Consider the following 5,385-nt stretch of genomic DNA (forward strand, 5'->3'; position numbering starts at 1 on the left):
TCAGATGGAGGACCTGCGCCTAGACACGACCACAACACATGATGTAGTCAGCCGGATCCGGGCCGTATCCAGATCAGATGGAGGACCTGCGCCTAGACACGACCACAACGCATGACGTAGTCAGCCGGATCTGGGCCGTATCCAGATCAGATGGAGGACCTGCGCCTAGACACGACCACAACACATGATGTAGTCAGCCGGATCCGGGCCGTATCCAGATCAGATGGTGGACCTGCGCCTAGACACGACCACAACACATGATGTAGTCAGCCGGATCTGGGCCATAGCCAGATCAGATGGAGGACCAGCGCCTAGACACGACCACAACACATGATGTAGTCAGCCGGATCCGGGCCATATCCAGATCAGATGGTGGACCTGCGCCTAGACACGACCACAACACATGATGTAGTCAGCCGGATCTGGGCCGTATCCAGATCAGATGGAGGACCTGCGCCTAGACACGACCACAACACATGACTTAGTCAGCCGGATCTGGGCCGTATCCAGATCAGATGGAGGACCTGCGCCTAGACACGACCACAACGCATGACGTAGTCAGCCGGATCTGGGCCGTATCCAGATCAGATGGAGGACCTGCGCCTAGACACGACCACAACTTATGACGTAGTCAGCCGGATCTGGGCCGTATCCAGATCAGATGGAGGACCTGCGCCTAGACACGACCACAACACATGATGTAGTCAGCCGGATCCGGGCCGTATCCAGATCAGATGGAGGACCTGCGCCTAGACACGACCACAACGCATGATGTAGTCAGCCGGATCCGGGCCGTATCCAGATCAGATGGAGGACCTGCGCCTAGACACGACCACAACACATGATGTAGTCAGCCGGATCCGGGCCGTATCCAGATCAGATGGAGGACCTGCGCCTAGACACGACCACAACACATGATGTAGTCAGCCGGATCTGGGCCGTATCCAGATCAGATGGAGGACCTGCGCCTAGACACGACCACAACGCATGATGTAGTCAGCCGGATCCGGGCCGTATCCAGATCAGATGGAGGACCTGCGCCTAGACACGACCACAACCCATGATGTAGTCAGCCGGATCCGGGCCGTATCCAGATCAGATGGAGGACCTGCGCCTAGACACGACCAGAACGCATGATGTAGTCAGCCGGATCCGGGCCGTATCCAGATCAGATGGTGGACCTGCGCCTAGACACGACCACAACACATGATGTAGTCAGCCGGATCCGGGCCGTATCCAGATCAGATGGAGGACCTGCGCCTAGACACGACCACAACACATGATGTAGTCAGCCAGATCTGGGCCGTATCCAGATCAGATGGAGGACCTGCGCCTAGACACGACCACAACGCATGATGTAGTCAGCCGGATCCGGGCCGTATCCAGATCAGATGGTGGACCTGCGCCTAGACACGACCACAACACATGATGTAGTCAGCCAGATCTGGGCCGTATCCAGATCAGATGGTGGACCTGCGCCTAGAGACGACCACAACACATGATGTAGTCAGCCGGATCTGGGCCGTATCCAGATCAGATGGACGACCTGCGCCTAGACACGACCACAACACATGATGTAGTCAGCCGGATCCAGGCCGTATCCAGATCAGATGGAGGACCTGCGCCTAGACACGACCACAACGCATGTTGTAGTCAGCCGGATCCGGGCCGTATCCAGATCAGATGGAGGACCTGCGCCTAGACACGACCACAACACATGATGTACTCAGCCGGATCCGGGCCGTATCCAGATCAGATGGTGGACCTGCGCCTAGACACGACCACAACACATGATGTACTCAGCCGGATCCGGGCCGTATCCAGATCAGATGGTGGACCTGCGCCTAGACACGACCACAACACATGATGTACTCAGCCGGATCCGGGCCGTATCCAGATCAGATGGAGGACCTGCGCCTAGACACGACCACAACACATGATGTAGTCAGCCGGATCCGGGCCGTATCCAGATCAGATGGTGGACCTGCGCCTAGACACGACCACAACACATGATGTAGTCAGCCGGATCCGGGCCGTATCCAGATCAGATGGTGGACCTGCGCCTAGACACGACCACAACACATGATGTAGTCAGCCGGATCCGGGCCGTATCCAGATCAGATGGAGGACCTGCACCTAGACACGACCATAACACATGATGTAGTCAGCCGGATCCGGCCGTATCCACATCAGATGGAGGACCTGTGCCTAGACACGACCACAACACATGATGTAGTCAGCCGGATCCGGCCGTATCCACATCAGATGGAGGACCTGTGCCTAGACACGACCACAACACATGATGTAGTCAGCCGGATCCGGCCCGTATCCAGATCAGATGGTGGACCTGCGCCTAGACACGACCACTAAATTGCCGATTTCCGTGCAAAATATGCGTGGCTTGCATGATTTCATAGTCCTCACGTTTTCGTTGCAAAAAAGTTTGCTTCACACAAGAGCAGCCATTTCCCCCTGTTGCCATGGGAACGTTATGAAGTGACGCAATTACGCGACGTGAACATCATCGAAAAGCTGTAAAACAGGAGCACACTTTATTTTTTTATATTTTATCTATTCATTTTTACAGAAGTTGTAGCATATTCCTTTTGTAAAGCTACAGAACTTGTTTGACTCATCAATGTTTTGTAAGTTCGATGTTTTTATTAAGAACAGTGTCCTCGATCTCATTCATCACTGTGGAATACCCCGTAATCAGTCTGTCATTCAGTTCTCTCTGAATTTTCTCTGTTGTGTCTTCTGACTCCACCAGACTAATGGCAGACAGGAGACGTGTTTAAAGTGGTCATTATTTTCAGCAGAGCAGAAACACTTCAGCTTTAACCAGCGCTGAACATTCGAGAGATCACATGATCAGTTCTGCTCGTCCTTCATCAAACACACGTCAGCACTGCAGAATCTCCATCTAAAGCTGCCTCAATCATGCGGACATTATTATTTTTAAAATAATATTTTAAACATTGAAATAATCCTTTTAATAAAATAAAATGGCTAGTAGGTGACGGGTCACTGTCAGTCGTTCATCTGACCTATTCCTTCATGGAGGATTTATTGACCGTCCCAAATCTCTCTCTGATTCTGAATACGTAATTACTTCATGAGTGCTAAAAAAGTATGTTCTATATAGTATAAATGTAATCTGGATGTACTACATTCACCATGTTGTCATGATCATGTGACCTGCACATCAGTTGCGTCACTAAAAGCTCTCCTGTGGCCTCATGGGACAGCAACGAGCCCATCGGATACACTGAATCCTGCGGGAAGCAGAAGCTCAAACGAGTGCTGTGAGTGCAGACATGCTTCTTTTGTCTCATACTGTTTTCGCCTACTATATAGTAGAGAAGGGTGTGGTTTCAGACGCAGCCTGTGTTCATGAATAGATCAGTGAATCAGAATCAGTGAATCGGTGAATCGTTCAGTCATAAGGAATCACTGAGTCGCATGGGCGTCAGTTTGGTTTGAAATGTGCTGGGGAGAGACGCATTCGGCAGGGCATTTTCAAAAGTGCTGGGGACAGAGACGCATTCATTCTTTTTTCTCTTTCGCGCAGGTCAAGTTTTGAACGATGTCCTGTAGCTTACTGATGTAAATAAATAAAAATGTATACAAAGATGTGATGTCCGACCAAAAATGTGATGGTATTTTGGGTTTAATTGGTCGTACAATGAGATCTGATATGTTGTTAGTATCGTGAATTTTCACGTGAATAAACACATAGATCCGCCTGAGTTGCGTATGTACTGTAATGGTCCAGTGGCAGAATTTTTGCCAAGCGTGTCGGAGGTTCTGGGTTCTAATCCGCACTCGTATAGTTTTTTTTCCCTCATCAAAACCGATAATGTTTATCAGTGGTTGTATATCACGAATCTTGATATACTTTATCACTGATAAACATTATCGGGTTTGATGAGGGGAAAAAAAAACTATAGGCCTACGAGTGCGGATTAGAACCCAGAGAAGCAGGGACAAGTTTGTGTGCATTTTGATTTGTGATTTCACCGGAACGAATAGAATCTCCGCAACGGATTGAAGCGCGCGTCCGAGTGAAGACAACACATGTTAGCGCTAGATCGCCTCTTAACAAATGAATGAAACGAATGCTGCTAGTTAACTGGAGACGTTTTATTTGTATTGGTACATCCGTGCCGCCAGATGTTTCAAAAGTGGTGGAGACATGTCCCTCCCGTCCCTCCCGTCCCCCCCGTCCCTCCCGTCCCTCCCGTCCCCCCCGTCCCCCCCGCCGTCCCCCCCGTCCCCCCCCGTCCCTCCCGTCCCCCCGTAAATGACGCCTATGCTGAGTCGCTCAGAGAATCTCCAGTTCTGTTGCAGGTTTGATTTAATCTATTTTTGCAAAAACAGACAATATTGACTATTGTCTAAGATTTAAATCACATTAACTAGTTCATTGAACTGTTGTATAAAATCTATATCACATTTGCGCTGATAATCTGTAAAAACAGCAGGCTTGCTCGTGTGATTTCATATAGAAATGAATTGCTCTTATTTATATCATGTAGAAACAGAAGACAGAAACCCATCTGTTGAACTCTATCTGTTGGACTCTATTGAACTCTATCTGTTGAACTCTATCTGTTGGACTCTATCTGTTGAACTCTATCTGTTGGACTCTATCTGTTGGACTCTATCTGTTGGACTCTATCTGTTGGACTCTATTGAACTCTATCTGTTGAACTCTATCTGTTGGACTCTATTGAACTCTATCTGTTGAACTCTATCTGTTGGACTCTATCTGTTGGACTCTATCTGTTGGACTCTATCTGTTGGACTCTATCTGTTGGACTCTATCTGTTGGACTCTATCTGTTGGACTCTATCTGTTGGACTCTATCTGTTGGACTCTATTGAACTCTATCTGTTGAACTCTATCTGTTGGACTCTATCTGTTGAACTCTATCTGTTGGACTCTATTGAACTCTATCTGTTGAACTCTATCTGTTGAACTCTATCTGTTGAACTCTATCTGTTGAACTCTATCTGTTGAACTCTATCTGTTGAACTCTATCTGTTGGACTCTATTGAACTCTATCTGTTGAACTCTATCTGTTGAACTCTATCTGTTGGACTCTATTGAACTCTATCTGTTGAACTCTATCTGTTGGACTCTATCTGTTGAACTCTATCTGTTGGACTCTATCTGTTGAACTCTATCTGTTGAACTCTATCTGTTGAACTCTATCTGTTGGACTCTATCTGTTGGACTCTATCTGTTGGACTCTATCTGTTGGACTCTATCTGTTGAACTCTATCTGTTGAACTCTATCTGTTGGACTCTATCTGTTGAACTCTATCTGTTGAACTCTATCTGTTGAACTCTTATCTGTTGAACTCTATCTGTTGGACTCTA

The sequence above is a fragment of the Rhinichthys klamathensis genome, unplaced genomic scaffold, assembly GCF_029890125.1.
Source record: "Rhinichthys klamathensis goyatoka isolate OS25496 unplaced genomic scaffold, OSU_Roscu_1.1 h1tg000515l_1, whole genome shotgun sequence".
In the NCBI taxonomy this organism is placed as follows: Eukaryota; Metazoa; Chordata; class Actinopteri; order Cypriniformes; family Leuciscidae; genus Rhinichthys; species Rhinichthys klamathensis.